At 45.3% G+C, this 16924-nt stretch overlaps 1 protein-coding gene across 1 annotated transcript in view; it reads left to right on the forward strand.

Annotated features, from left to right (window-relative positions):
* GFRA3 (GDNF family receptor alpha 3) overlaps nucleotides 1–16924 on the forward strand; it is a 115313-nt gene that overhangs the window by 88358 nt on the left and 10031 nt on the right. The window lies entirely within an intron of this gene.

Consider the following 16924-nt stretch of genomic DNA (forward strand, 5'->3'; position numbering starts at 1 on the left):
TACAGTAACTTGCTATCGGATTGAAGTCTCTTTCCAGGTGGACAGAGACATCCAGGTCTCTCACTATGGGCCTGACTTATACTTTTTTTGCGCCGCATTTGCGTCATTTTTTAACGCACAAGACATACAACATATAACATACAAAATATAATTGAATTTTGTACGTTTGCACTGCTTTTGCGTCAAAAAATGACGCAAATGCGGCGCTAAAAAAGTATAAATTAGGCGCTGTGTCTGCCCAGACAGAGATTGATAAGGTAAAAGCTGTTAAGTAAAATACAATGAAACAAGCGCATTAAAATCCCGGTGAAGCTTCTTCCGTCCCAGGCAGCAAAGGGCGTTAATATTTAATGTTCATAAAAGCATCTTTTCCCTAGGATCCTAAGCAAGGAAACAAAAGCGTTGAATGTTTAAATCTCTCCTTTTTTGAAGTTCAGATCCGTTTCACACTCCAGATCCAAGCTCGTAGACTCAGAGGTGCACAGCACGTGGACACCAGCTAAAGGCACTAAGGCCCAAGGGTACAGGCTCCCTGCGCCCAGGGAGGCACGGATGGACCACATGCTACAATGCTAAGGGGTGAGACCCGTATGTGGAGTCTGGATGAGGGCACAAATACAGACAGGATCACTAACCAAATGTGGCAGAAGAAAGAATGCTAGACACAGTTGTGGCTCGCGATGCGGAAAAGGGGCTGGGTGGCACGGGGAAGGAGGGGGAGACAAACAGAAAAATTAAATTAAATGAAGAAAAAAAAACTTACCTCACTGCCCGCTGCCGTTCTGGCTCCACTACAAGTACAGTTTCCCAGCCTGCCCTGCGGCCAATCCAAATGCTGCTCTCATGCTGCTGGCAACATGAAAGCAACATTAGGATTGGCCACAGCACCCTGGTTCTGCGCTCCAAGGCAGACTGGGAGACTCTGCCTGCTCTCTCGAACCTGGCAACACAGTGCCAGGTTAGAGAGAGTACAGTGCGCATGTGAGTTTGGCCAGTCCAAGATGGCCGGGCAAACTCACATGTGCACTGAGGGGAGTGCTGTGCACTCTCCCCCACCCCCATGCTTGTCATCACCATGGCTCCTCCCTTTAAAAATAAAACTATAATAAATATAGTTTATTGTCGTTTTATTTTTAAAGTTTTGCAGCTGCTGCTGCTGGTGGGTGGGGGAGGGGGGGTTGAGGGGTGGTGACACTCCTCCCCCATAGCGGAGGATCAGCCGCTGGGTAGACACCAGGAAAAGAAAAAGGATGGAATACAAAAAAAACAGATGGGTCCAATGCTGGTTTACAAGGTGTGCATCACTCTGTGCTTAATTTGTAAAATGTGTGTAATTGTAGGGGCAAAAAGTATTTCTAAGGAGACCGCAGCTGGCAGAGCTGAATGCTGGGGCTGATTAATAACAAGGCTGCATGGACTTAATTCCTCCCCAGGCCTCTTTCTTGCACCAGCCTCCAGTTCCTGTTTCTTTATCTCACTCTTGCAGGCTCTTTTTCACCCCTGCTTTCGCCTCCTGTTTCTATTTACCTCTTTTCTGCTTTCCACCCTTCTGCTCAGAGTCCGAGTCTGGTGATGAAAGATAAGTCACTGAGTGCCAGTGTCTGTCACCTGGTACCGCCAGGAGAAATTAAGCCCTGCTGGTAGATTTTCAGAGTATTCATATGTGATAAATGAACAGTCTAAGTGAAAAAGTATTTACGTGAGTCGCCCGTTATCTTGGAATATGGTGTGGATTATTATCAAAGTGGAACCTTAGAAATTAAATGGGTACATGAGTAAGGCTGCTAAAGAATGAAATCGTGATATTATAGGGCACCAAGAAGTAGATCCGTGGGTCTTTCACCCTGCTATCTACGGCCTGGAGCATGCTGGGAGAATAGGGGTCAATGATGCCTTTGGGCTCTCAGAGCTTGGCATCTGCAGTTCAGGGAGGTCCAAAGCTGCTTTTGAAAAGGCCTTCGATCAGTATGGCTGTGGAATGGTGAAGGGGGAACTCCCCTAGCCCCCCCCGTCCCCCACAGGATGGACACATAGTGGTCTTACAGTGGTGGCTTGGGCATGCATTTGATCCAAGGTGCTTGCTGGTGCTTTTGACAGAAAGCAGAGGTTTATTGTTACCCAACTTAATAGCACTCATTTTATCTACCCTAGGAGGATTAAAGGCAGGTTGGACCCCCCAGGATTTGAACCTGATATTATTAAAGCAGACACACGTCCCCACTGTAGATCCACTCAGCCACTTGACCTTGGCATATGGTGGCCTTTTGTCCCACTTCCTTCACCTGCTGTTTATCTGCTTCCTCCCCAGAAATGAGCGTTCGTCTTCATTCTGCGGGATCTAGCTTGGTTACAAACGACAATTGTGCATAGTGGCTCTGTACATTGTTGAACCCTCAACGTTAGCAGTATATATGGCAAACCCAGCAATAACAGACTGGAAAACAATGAAAGGTGAAAGGGGGTCGGGGAGGTTAATGCAAGAAAACAACAGAGCAGGCCCTTTAGGCATGCGCACAAAGAAGGGGGTTAAGCATCTGGCATCCCTACCCCCATCACCGGGAGGAAAGGCAAAATAATGGCCTGACATACACTTGAAGCAGCGTGCATAATGGCTTTGGGGGGAGAACCCCACCGAGCCAGGGGGCGCCAATCTAAACAAGCACTAGAAAAGCCAATAGGGCTCGCTTATGCAAGGTTATTGCCTTTGCCAGTGTGTTTTAGCCTTGTTGTTCACCTCCGTAGCTGCTGTTCAGCATGGCTAAAAGTGGGTAGAGGAGAGTGGCATGGGGTGGAATGGCAAAGAGTGGAATAGAGTGTTTTAAAGTGTAGAATAGAGTGTTGTGTATTGGAGCGATACAGTGTGGAGTCGCGTAGAGTGGCATGCACTGGAGTGTCATAGCGTGGAGTTGACTTGTGTAGAGTGCATTGGCATGGAGTGTTGCAAAGTATAGTGGCGTAGAGTACAGTGGCGTTGAATCAGCGGCATACAATGCAGCGGCGTAGAATGCGGTGGCCACTAGCGTACCAAAACTGGAGGGTCCCCCCTGCAAAGAACATGGAGGGGGCCCACATCTGGACTCACTCAGGTCAGGTGCTGTGCGGAGGGGGCCACCCTGGAGCTCAGTCCCACTGCATCGCAGGGGCTGCAGGGGCCTTTGTTATGCCACTGGCGGTATGGTGATGTGAGCACACTTGTAATACAAAGAGAAATGATGCAAAGTGCCAGTAGCATTTCATATAACCTCAATTCTGCTTGTTTTTCGAAGGGTTAATTTCAGCTTATAACGCAATTTCTTCTTTAAGTATTCCCGTTTTTGTAACTTGTTTTATAAACCTTTTACATGGATTGGATTATTGTGTCAAACACATTTTCTAGGTTTTACTTACAACTGTGTATTCAAAACTTAATAAAAAATAACTAGAACTGAGCTATTAGTGTGCAAAATTCATATAATTTTATTTTGCAGAATGAGAAATTTCAGAAAAATGATGTGGGATGCTGTAAAATTCTTATCTGGCATTTTGCACTACTTTGTAGTGTAAAACATCACTGTATTTGAATTGATGCAATGGCACACTTTGCGCTAAATTAAAGCACAAAAACACAAGTGATGCACCCAAGACGTCTTGCATTCCCTTTGTTCATGCAATAGGATTTTCATCTAAGTGACGCCAAAATTAGGAAAAGTAGTATAATTGTGTAATTTCACACAATCCCATATAGAAAGCATAATACAAAATCCCTGAATTTACGCGAGTTACACTGTCGTTTTCTTTATCGTTCACCGAAAAGCAGTCAGTCCAGGTCCTGAGGTTACAGGCCTGAAGTTCATCTTCACAAATATCCGCTCCTAGCCAGTGCTTAATTTGTATATAAAAAAGTGCTGGTGCCAAAGCTCTCCTCTTGAACAGGTGGCTGCTGTAAATAAATATGCGAACACGGAATACTTAGGCAGCGTAATCCTGAAGCCATCTCGGCCCTCTTTAAAGCCACTCCCTGCCCCTTCAGCTCACTCATGCAGCTTCTTGCTTTCTCACATTGTGACACTTTTTTCGTTTTTCTCTACCTCCGTTTTTTCCATATATGTCTTTTGCTCGCAGCAAATGCTTGGGGCAGAAGAAAAAGCCCCGACCCGCAAAAATAAGTGCCGGTGCTGAGCACCGGAAACAACAAGCACAAATTAAGCACTGCTCCTAGCAGAAATTCTTCAAAAGCTCTCTCTCTGTACACACTACGTTAAAAAAATAATAAGCCTAGTGCTGCACCTGAATGTACTTATCGCCATGTTATTAATCTTGTCTTTGTGTCCCCCTTACATTTCTACGCGATTACCATTTCTACTTTCTTACATCTCCTCTAGTTCCTGCCACTTCTTTGTAAGTTCTTCATTCCTATATCAATGATAGCAGAGGACCTACGCACAGGGCACAAAGTGGTCGCCTGTGGTGCCTCCAGGGAGCCATGCTTTGAGGGGCCCCCAATCCTTCAGGGCACCCCCAGTCAGCCCAAAGCCAATGAATATGGGAGACGTAGAGGCCTGTCATCACATTTTGCAAGGGGGGGCATCATTTTGCCTCACATCACTGCTTCTGCATAATATAATGACATTTAAAATGTAATACCCAATCAACATATTAGCAAAAATATGTAATCACTATGGGGCTCATTACAACCTTGGCGGGCGGCTTCGCCGCCAATGCAGTCGCACTACCGCCGCGGCCATTTGGAGATCCCCACTGGGCCGGCGGGCGGAAACTTAGTTTCCACCCGCCGGCCCAGCGGGGATCTCGGCCGCAACACAGGAGCCGGCACAGCAGACAGTTTAAAGCTGCAAGGGGCCGTGACTCCCCTTTCCGCCAGCCTTTTCATGGCGGTTCAAACGGCCATGAAAAGACTGGCGGGAGGGGGACTCGTAATGCCCTGGGGGATTACTCCCGCTGGGACAAAAGTGGTGGGAAACCGCCGGTCCCGGCGGTGCGACCGCGGCGGAAGCAATCCCCCATGGAAGCACCGCCAGCCTGTTGGCGGTGCTTGTAATGACCCCCTATGTGAGGCATTATAACTCCTGTTGCTTCCACAAACGCATATTTAGCCAAATAAAAATCTGTGTGTGGGACCAATTAAAGAGTCTCATTAGGTTTCAAAGCCCAAGTAGACATCATCACTTGGAGGGGAGCCCCCCTGCAAAGAACATGGAGGAGGCCCCCGTCCAGACTCACTCAGGCTAGGTGCTCTCCGGAGGGAGCCCCCTGGAGCTCCGGGCCCCACCGTTTAGGCTACGAAGGCCTTTGTTAAACAACTGGAGGGAATGTGATATAAGCATACTTGTAATACAAAGAGAAATGATGCACAGTGCTAGTAGCAATTCATATAACCTCATAAATACTTAGTAGAGTTTAAACATTAAGGGCCTGATTTATGAAAAGTTAGCTCTGCCTTGGCGTCATTTGTTGACGTAAAAGCGGCACAAACTTAAAAAATATAATTATATTTTGTAAGTTTGCACCGCTTTTGCATCAAAAAATGACACAAAGGCTGTGAAAAACTTTTCATAAATCACGCCCTAAGTACCTTTGCTACAATTCTGTTTTGCTGAATTTTGTCCACATAATGTCTTTTTCATAGGCCTAGACGTGCCATGACATGGTAATTAGGACCATCATATTCACAGATGGTGCCACGGACATCTTAAGGATTTTGGGGGCCCCTGTTAGGAACAGTTTTGAATTTATCATCCAATTTCAGCTCTTTCATGCCCTCTTTGGCCACTGACAGTGCACAGCCAAACTCATCCAAATTCTAAATGTGTTTACATGCAGTATTCAGAGATAGTGGTGGGGGTTTTCGATATTGTAACAAAGCACTCACTAATATTACTGCAAATAATCTCTGTGACACTCTCCCATGTCTTATACGTGAGGACCTGATTTGATCTAAAAGCACCTTTTTTTATGGATGTTGCATGTAACATAAACACAACATTTCACTACAAAATGTCTGTAATAGACAGTCCTATATCAACCACATTGAAAATAAAGCAAAGGAAAACTGTATTTAAAACAAACTGTTTCAATGTCATCAGGGCAAGAGTCTGCAAAAGACAGATGGTTCTACCAAGGGGCCCCCTGAAAGGCTGGGGACCCGGGGCCATAGCCCACTTTGCCCATGCCTTAAAACACCTCTGGAGACAAGAGGCAGATACAATTGATCTGGGAAAAGTAAAGGAAGGGAGACCCTGGCAAGAGGCGAGTCTAAGGATATGGCTCAATAAACATGATATGTGGCAGAGCACTCAGAATCAGGCCTGGAGCAGTGGCGTGGAACAGGAGCTGCTGTGCGTGGAAGGAGGTGTAAGGGAAGATAGCAGACCTTCATGAAATGGTGGCCATGTAAATGCAAGTAGCAGGGTGGCGAGAGACAGTCTTGTAGGCAGAGGGGCACCAAAATCCACCTACAGAAATCATTTTAAATGATGTCTTGCGGTTTCTGCGACCAAACCCTCTCCCCCCAATGCACAAAAGCCGTACACTGAGGCAGGGGGGGCCTCCAATGTAGGTAGCAGAAACCCCAAACAAGCATTTGCAATGCAATAGCTCTTGCATTTTCTTGAGTTAACGCTATTGGCATTGTAAATTCATATCAGGAATTTTCTTGCCACATAAATTGGTCAACCCTCTCTCATAATTTCGTCTTTTCATGCCATATAATTCCAGTGGCCCTGCGTATAACTAAAGCACTTCATTTACCTTCTTCCTCTATCTGCAGCAAAAATGAAAATGTTGCCATTTAGCATCCTAATTTAAATCTTCAATGCTAATTGAAATAGAATACCATTTTTACCACCCCATCATCAGATATGCTGGCTGGCTAACACAATTCCCCCCCCCAAAAAACACAAGACAGCCACAGAGGAGAAATAAACTAGAAGTGTCACCCAAACATATCAAGAATGTTCAGACAGTCATAGTGTAATAAGGATGTTAAGTTGGCCTGAATCATGGTCAGAAGTCTAAGAAGGAGAGATTATAAAACATATACAATTATCATATACACCTTTATCAGAAATAAAGTTTTGTCATTGGACTGTAATGCTCAAAACAGCCCCTAGAGGACACCATAACAAAAATATTATTTGTAAGAAACATGGTCAGGAAACCATTTTGTTAGCCCCTAAGGGGAATAACCCCTTGAAAACAACAGGAGAACGGAATGTAGTATAACCATATACTTAGCCCTTGTAGTATAACCATATACTTAGACCCTAGATGGAGTTTTTAGAGCTAGCAGGCCCAATGCAATGATATTACAAACAAGGCCTTTAAAACAAAACTTCTCCCAGCTGTAAAACAAAAGTTCTAGTCATGAGAAAGCTTAAAAGTCACTGAATGGTGGGAGGGGTTATTATTTTGGGGTCCCCACTAACCTCGTTTGGGGACCCAGAGATGATGTTGACAGAAAGAGCGTTTTGAAGGTAGTCCAATTGTTCTTGGACCACCACAGGCTGAGTTATGACCAAAAATGTTTTGTAAAAGTAATGCCCTGCAAAGCATTATGGGTGAGTTTTTGTGCCGCAAATATTCATAGTATGTTGACTGCAATGCTCAGAACACTCCCTAGAAGACACCACAATAAAAACAGCATTTGGAAATACATGGTCATGTAACCATACAGTACAGTCAACTCTTAGAGAGCATGACCACATAAAAAAGAATGGGTACTGCTGTGTAACCATATTCGTAGGCCCTAGAGAACCTACGGGCATATTTATACTCTCTTTGCAACGGATTTGCATCATTTTTTTCTTACACAAATCCAGCGCAAACTTAACTCCATATTTACATTTAGACGCTAGACATGTCTAGCGCCAAAATATTGGAGTTGAAGTCATTTTTTGCCTGCGGAAAACTACCTTGCGCAAATGAGATGCAAGGTAGGCGTTCCCGGGCAAAAAATTACTCAAAGGCCCTAGTGCCTTATTTATCCTCCTGTGCAAAAATAATGCGCAGGAGGAGGAGGGCCTTAAATAATGGAGCTAAGCCTGCTTAGCACCATTATTTAACTCCTGGGTCAGGGCAGGCGTTAGAGGACCTGTGGGCCTTTTTCCATGGTCAGAGACCATGGAAACAGCCTAAAGGTGCCCTTCCCTGCTCCCAGGGACACCTCCACCCACCCCTGGAGGACACCTAAGGATGGGGAGGGACCCATCCCAGGGAAGTCCAGTTAAGTATTTTTTGTTTGTTTTGCAAAGAGCCATAGGGGGGGCCTAACTTGGGCCCCCCACATGGCACTGTGCCCAATGGCCATGCCCAGGGGACTTAAGTCCCCTGGGCATGGCCATGGGGCTGGGGGGCATGACTTCTGTCTTTACTTAGACAGGAGTCATGTCCATGGGGGTTGTGCGTGGAAATAATGACGCTAATCAGGTTAGAATCTTTTTTTGACTCTAACCTGACTAGCGCCATCCTTTCACGCACAAACTCTAGTTTCCCCTACGCCTCCCCCACCCGGTTAGCGTCAATAATTTTGACGCTAACTGGGCCTTACCGCCGGCTAGCATCATTGCTTAAATATGATGCCCGGCTGGCCTCCAGGAATGGCTCTAGCCGACGGTATACTTTTTGACGCAAACCTGCGCTAATGCAGGTTTGCGTCAAAATGTATAAATCAGGGCCCTACTGCATTACACAGTTTCAAGGCTAGTGGGCCTATTGCAATGATTTTACAAACAAGGCCCATAAAACATAATTTCCCAGCTATAAAACAAAAGTTCTAGCCATTAAAGTGCTTAAATAATAATGAATTGTGGTTGGGGTTCTAATTTTGGAGTCCCCATTAGCAGAGTGTGGGGAACCTGAGATGAGGTATACGGAAAGAGCATTGTAAAAGTAATGCACTGCAAGCATTATGGAGCAAGTTTCTGTACCACAAACATTTTAGTATGTTGATATGACTGTAATGCTTAGAACAGCCCCTCAAACATACCACAGTAAAATTAGCATTTGTAAGAAACATGGTCATGTAACAATATAGTTAGCCCCTAGAGGACTTAACACACAAAAAGAAGATGTCATTAAATAATGCAGTGTAACCATATACTTAGCCCCTAGGAAGCATAGTGCATTACACATTTCAAAGGTAGCAGGACTATAGCAGTGACAATACAAACAAGGCCCTTAAAGCATTAGTAATTCCCTGCTACAAAACAAAAGTTCCAGCCATGAGAATGTTTAAAAGGCACTGAATGGTAGGAGGGGTTATTATTTTGGGGTCCCCATCAACCTAGTGTGGGGACCCAGAGTTGACCTAGACTGAAAGAGTGTGTTGTGCTGAACATTCTAGTGGTGGTCCCATTGTCCTAGGACCACCACAGGCTGAGTTATAAGCAACAATGTTTTGTAAAAGCAATGCCCTGCAAAGTATTATGGGGCGAGTTTTCTGAGTGCAGTAAATATTGTAGTATAGGCTCTCCCACTGTGCTGGGAGAGCCGCTTTTGCTTTGCGGACTTCTGTTTTATGTAAAGCATTTACCAATTTGAAATGTTTTATGGGGAGAGCCACTGTAAACAATGTGCTCAGCGCTCCAATACTGCAGATCGAGTTCACACTGTTGTGCTTGTTCATGTTGTGAGCCCCAAGGCCGTCGTGCAGCACAACGGGAAGAGACAAACCAAAAAATAGTTCACCCACGATGAAGTATATTGCCACTTATGCGATAATACATGTAAAAGCAGCAGTCTGCAAGGCGTGACAAAAACAGCCTCAAGGCAGGACAAACGTAAAGCATTTACCAGTGACATCAAGTAATTGTTGAAAGGCAAGCCCAGGAACGAATAAAAGGGATGAGTGTGAGATGGGCGTGATTAAAAGCCCACAATACTTACAACACGTTAAAGCGCTTGCACGCTTGACCTAAAGCGCTTGCACGCTTGACCTAAAAAGCAGCGTTGCCACTACAGCCCCCATGGGAACCCCGGCCCCTCTCTCCCTTGCAGCAACATGAGCCACCACTCCCTCCAATAAAGATTTCCATCACATCAGTCAATCTAATGCCCTTCTCGCAGGGCTGCAGGCTTGCATAGTCACATCCGCAATATAACTGGCGTAGGGCCAGGCAGGCTAAAGGCTTGCCTCATTATGGCTGAGGCTCGTGGTGGCTCTAGTGAGTCTGGCAAAGCAAGCAACCCCGTGGTCCAACCGGAACACTGAATAAAAGGAGCCACCACCGCACCGCAGAGACATGAAGAGATAAGTTAGGATACAACAACTCAATAGTGAGGCTGAGCGACTGGCCTACTAGTTCTACGTCTCGGTTGTCTCACTCTCTCACCGACTCACCTGAGGCGGACCTGCAGCTTTGGCTGCAGGCGGGCGGAAGAAGACCGCTGGTGTGGCAAGTAAATTATGGTCCCAATGCCCAGACCTATCGGCCACCGCACGTGCAGTTTACACTGACTGCGCATGACACTACAGTCACACCAGCCCAGCCCTGCCCCACCCTGAGGCTGAAGACCACGCAGCTGCGTGGCACACAGCCTCCAACATTAATTCAATGGGTGAATGACGACCGTATGTTCAAAACTAGATCCCAGAGGGACTGTCGCTGTCAGTGAGTGTACTGTGTGCAGATGGGGCCCCGGGAGCTGGGGAGCCTCCCGCAGTGCGGGGGCTGCAGGGCCTTATAAGACGCCCCTGGACGTCAACAAATAAAGGCAATTCTTGAATGTCTATTGACAGTGATTGTTAGAGATTCAGGACGAGGAAAAACGATTTGTTCTGTTTTTTTCTACACTTGATGGGCCCCGTCATAGAATACAAATAACTCTAGCTCGTGCCCTAAGCGCACAGTTGGCACACTCTTCAGAAGAATGAAATCTGCATCGAGATGGTCTCACACCAATCAAGTGTCTTAAACTCAATTGAGACACAGAACAACAGGGGCAATTGAAATCCTCAGACATCCTCTGGAAGCTGTCCCACTTCCACAATGGAGAAAACATGTTTCAGTTCTGCAGTGAAACAAAGAGCCTTACACAAGAGGAATTAAATGTTCTGCCAAATGACAGGAAATGTCGCATGCCCCTCAATTCGGAAAGTGTTGTGCACACAACATGAATCCATTAAGGTTCTTTTTCATCCACATAATGGTATTGTGAATTGCAATTACTGCAGAGAAATCTAAATTGTGATCGGGGCATCTGTTTTATGTAATTTTGATTTGAAAAGTAATTTAGTGCTAGAAATGACTTGCGTAGGCCTTTGAACAAGAAGTGAGGAGTGGTTGCTCCTGGGATGCCCAGGGCCAGCATATGCGCATCATCGGCAGAAGGAACCAAAGGATGTAGCAACAGGCCGCGAAAAATATATAACGCATTCTTGCATAGTCAGAGGTATTACCATATGCACAGTCTACCATTGGCGTGGTCTTCTAGGTGGTCATACTCAACGCACAGTTTCACCCTTGAACTTCTGGGACTCAGATGTGTCGCTAAATGCATAAGCGCACATGGGCCAAGAATACCACAACACGTCAATGTGTTTATGTACAAGTAGTTTACAATGCAAACCGAGTTAAAGAGCAACGGAGCCCTGAACCGAGTTCCTATTCCCAGTGATATGATTAATAACTTACAGTGAGGCAAAATGTTCAGACAGGTTCTTCCTTTTGTGTATGGAGGTAGTGTTTTCTAAAGAGCTGTGTCTTCAGTTCCTTTTTAGGCGTGCCATTAGCCAGGACCCTTTGATTTTACTTAAATTATATATATATATGTTCGATGGCATGTGTAGCTGCAGATACACATGCTGTGCACATCCCGCCATCTGGTGTTGGGCTCGGAGTGTTACAAGTTGTTTTTCTTCGAAGAAGTCTTTTCGAGTCACGAGATCGAGGGACTCCTCCCATTTCGGCTCCATTGCGCATGGGCGTCGACTCCATCTTAGATTGTTTTTTTTCCGCCATCGGGTTCGGACGTGTTCCTTTTCGCTCCGTGTTTCGGGTCGGAAAGTTAGTTAGAATCTCGGAAAAATCATCGGTATTGTTTGCGTTCGGTATCGGGTTAGTTACAACAGATCGACACCGACTTTTGAAGAGCTCCGGTGGCCCTTCGGGGTTTTTTCGATCCCCCCGTCTGGGCCTGGTCGGCCCGACCACGTGTCTCTTCAAGGCTGATGGAACGGACCCCATTCCGCTTCTGCCCAAAATGTCATAACAAGTATCCATATACAGATCAGCATCTGGTCTGTAACTTGTGTCTGTCTCCAGAGCACAAGGAGGATACCTGTGAAGCCTGTCGAACGTTTCGGTCGAGGAAGACATTAAGAGACCGAAGAGCGAGAAGACTGCAGATGGCGTCGGCGCCGACAGGACAAGGGCGTTTCGAGGAGGAAGAAGAAACCTTCTCCATCCAGGAATTGGACTCGGATGAGCTCGATCCCGAAGAAACGCCGAAAACCGTGAGTAAGACGTCGAAACATAAAACTCACGAGAAGACAACAAAAGCCCAGGGGACGCCACCGCCAACAGGCCATGGCTTAACCCGAAAAATAGGTGACCGATCATCGACACCGAAAAAGGGCATGCATGTGGCGAAGTCATCCGACTCCGGTCGAGATACCGCCACACAACAATCTCGGGCCCGAGACAGGGGCTCCGAGCAGATTCGGCACCGAGACAGTGGCACCGAAACGGTTCGGCACAGAGACACCACAACTCCAAAAATAAAGAAGGTTTCCTCGGAGCCCAAAAAGGCGACTGAAAAGATTTCGATTCCGAAACATCCAGCCTCGGAACCAAAAACAGGTTCCTACACAGAGGAACAGGGATTGTCCTCCCAGATGCAAGGACACAAGTTCGGAGAGGAACTTGAATCTGTTGAGCCAGACTACACTCAAAGAAGGCTCCACATTCAAAAAGACACAGGGAAGATAAGCACTCTTCCCCCAATTAAGATGAAAAGAAGACTTGCCTTTCAAGAAAAGGACAAGCAGCCACAGGCAAAGGTGGCAAGACAAACAACTCCACCACCATCTCCACCACCATCAATGCACACATCACCGGTAGCCACTCCACCACTGATGCAATCCCCGACTCATACTGCAATGAGTCAAGATGATCCCGATGCATGGGACCTTTATGATGCTCCTGTATCAGATAACAGCCCAGACTGTTACCCTGCGAGGCCGTCGCCACCTGAAGACAGTACATCCTACACGCAGGTGGTCTCAAGGGCAGCTGCGTTTCATAACGTCACCTTGCATTCAGAACCAATTGAGGATGACTTTTTGTTTAATACACTCTCCTCCACTCATAGCCAATACCAAAGCTTACCTATGCTCCCGGGAATGCTAAAACATTCCAAACAAATATTTCAGGATCCTGTAAAAGGCAGAGCCATAACTCCAAGGGTGGAGATGAAGTACAAGCCACCACCAACAGACCCTGTTTATATTACGCAGCAATTAACACCAGATTCTGTGGTTGTTGGGGCAGCTCGCAAGAGAGCAAACTCTCATACCTCGGGAGATGCACCACCTCCAGACAAGGAGAGTCGCAAATTCGATGCTGCGGGTAAAAGAGTTGCAGCACAAGCAGCAAACCAATGGCGTATTGCCAATTCACAAGCACTTTTGGCAAGATACGATAGAGCTCATTGGGACGAAATGCAGCATTTCATAGAACACTTACCCAAAGAGTTCCAAAAAAGGGCACAACAAGTGGTAGAAGAAGGACAAAGTATCTCCAATAATCAGATACGGTCATCAATGGACACAGCAGATACGGCTGCAAGGACAGTAAATACTGCAATAACGATAAGGAGACACGCATGGTTGCGTACGTCAGGATTCAAGCCGGAAATACAACAAGCCGTGCTGAATATGCCCTTTAATGAACAGCAGTTGTTTGGGCCGGAAGTCGACACTGCTATTGAAAAACTCAAAAATGATACTGATACCGCAAAAGCCATGGGCGCACTCTACTCCCCACAAAGCAGAGGCGCATTTCGCAAAACACAATTTAGGGGAGGGTTTCGAGGTCAACCTACAGAGGCCACAACCTCACAAGCAAGGCCCACTTATCAAAGCCAATATCAGCAGGGAAGTTTTCGGGGGCAATATAGAGGGGGACAATTCCAAAAAAATAGAGGGAAGTTCCAAAGCCCCAGAACCCCTCAAAACAAGCAGTGACTTCCAAGTCACACATCCCCAACACATAACACCTGTGGGGGGGGAGACTAAGCCAATTTTACAAACATTGGGAGGAGATAACAACAGACACTTGGGTACTGGCAATTATCCAACATGGTTATTGCATAGAATTTCTCAAATTCCCTCCAAACGTCCCACCGAAAACACACAATATGTCAAAACAACATATAGATCTTCTAGGACTAGAAGTTCAGGCATTGCTACTAAAAGAAGCAATAGAATTAGTACCAAAACACCAGAAAGGAACAGGAGTTTACTCTCTGTACTTTCTCATACACAAAAAAGACAAGAGTCTGAGACCTATATTAGATCTCCGAACATTAAATACCTACATCAAATCAGATCACTTTCACATGGTGACATTACAAGACGTAATCCCACTACTCAAACAACAAGACTACATGACAACACTAGACCTAAAGGATGCATATTTCCATATTCCGATACATCCTTCACACAGAAAGTACTTAAGGTTTGTATTCCAAGGGATACATTACCAATTCAAGGTGTTGCCATTCGGATTAACAACTGCGCCAAGAGTTTTTACAAAGTGCCTAGCAGTCGTAGCTGCACATATCAGAAGGCAGCAAATACATGTGTTCCCGTACCTAGACGATTGGTTAATCAAAACCAACACGCTAGAAAGGTGTTCACAACACACAAAGTATGTCATAGAAACCCTCCACAAACTAGGTTTCTCAATCAACTACACAAAGTCACACCTTCTGCCGTGTCAAACACAGCAATACTTAGGGGCGACAATCAACACAGCAAAAGGGATTGCCACTCCAAGTCCACAAAGAGTTCAGGCATTTCACAATGTAATACAGGCCATGTATCCAAAACAAAAAATACAAGTCAAAATGGTGATGAAACTCCTAGGCATGATGTCCTCATGCATAGCCATTGTCCCAAACGCAAGGTTGCACATGCGGCCCTTACAACAGTGCCTAGCATCACAGTGGTCACAGGCACAGGGTCAACTTCTAGATCTGGTGTTTGTAGACCGCCAAACATACACCTCGCTTCAATGGTGGAACAGTATAAATTTAAACAAAGGGCGGCCTTTCCAAGACCCAGTGCCACAATATGTAATAACAACAGATGCCTCCATGATAGGGTGGGGAGCACACCTCAATCAATACAGCATCCAAGGACAATGGGACACTCACCAAAAACAGTTTCACATAAATCACTTAGAACTATTGGCAGTATTTCTAGCGCTAAAAGCATTTCAACCCATAATAAGCCACAAACACATTCTTGTCAAAACAGACAACATGACAACGATGTATTACCTAAACAAACAGGGAGGGACACACTCAACACAGTTGTGTCTCCTGGCACAGAAAATATGGCATTGGGCGATTCACAACCACATTCGCCTAATAGCACAATTTATTCCAGGAATTCAGAATCAGTTAGCAGACAATCTCTCTCGGGATCACCAACAGATCCACGAATGGGAGATTCACCCCCAAATACTGAATACTTACTTCCAGAGTTGGGGAACACCACAAATAGATCTATTTGCAACAAAGGAAAACGCAAAATGCCAACACTTCGCATCCAGGTACCCACAAGATCAGTCTCAGGGCAATGTGTTATGGATGAGTTGGTCAGGGATATTTGCTTACGCTTTTCCCCCTCTCCCACTCCTTCCATATCTAGTAAGCAAGTTGAGTCAAAACAAACTCAAACTCATACTAATAGCGCCAACATGGGCAAGACAACCTTGGCACACAACACTACTAGACCTCTCAGTAGTGCCTCATGTCAACCTACCAAACATACCAGATCTGTTAACGCAACACAAACAACAGATCAGACACCCAAATCCAGCATCGCTGAATCTAGCAATCTGGCTCCTGAAGACCTAGAGTTCGGACACTTAGACCTTACACATGAATGTATGGAGGTCATAAAACAAGCTAGGAAACCTACCACTAGACATTGCTATGCAAATAAGTGGAAAAGATTTGTTTATTACTGCCATAATAATCCAATTCAACCCTTACACGCATCTGCCAAAGACATCGTAGGATACTTACTACATCTGCAAAAGTCAGAGCTAGCTTTTTCTTCCATTAAGCTACATCTTACAGCAATTTCAGCTTACCTGCAAATTACGCACTCAACTTCTCTATTTAGGATACCAGTCATAAAAGCATTTATGGAAGGTCTAAAGAGAATTATACCACCAAGAACACCACCAGTTCCTTCATGGAACCTCAACATTGTCTTAACACGACTCATCATGGGACCACCTTTTGAGCCCATGCACTTTTGTGAAATGCAGTACTTAACATGGAAAGTTGCATTTTTTATTGCCATCACATCTTTAAGAAGAGTAAGTGAGATTCAAGCATTTACCATACAAGAACCATTTATTAAAATACACAAGCATAAAGTAGTTCTACAGACAAATCCAAAATGTTTACCAAAAGTCATATCACCGTTCCACTTAAATCAAACACTAGAATTACCAGTGTTCTTCCCACAGCCAGACTCTGTAGCTGAAAGAGCACTACATACATTAGACATCAAAAGAGCGTTAATGTACTACATTGACAGAACAAAACTAATTCGAAAAACAAAACAATTATTTATTGCTTTTCAAAAACCTCATGCAGGAAATCCAATTTCTAAACAAGGCATTGCTAGATGGATAGTTAAGTGCATTCAAACCTGTTATCTTAAAGCAAAAAGAGAACTGCCTAT

This window comes from Pleurodeles waltl, chromosome 7 (assembly GCF_031143425.1).
Source record: "Pleurodeles waltl isolate 20211129_DDA chromosome 7, aPleWal1.hap1.20221129, whole genome shotgun sequence".
Taxonomy (NCBI): domain Eukaryota; kingdom Metazoa; phylum Chordata; class Amphibia; order Caudata; family Salamandridae; genus Pleurodeles; species Pleurodeles waltl.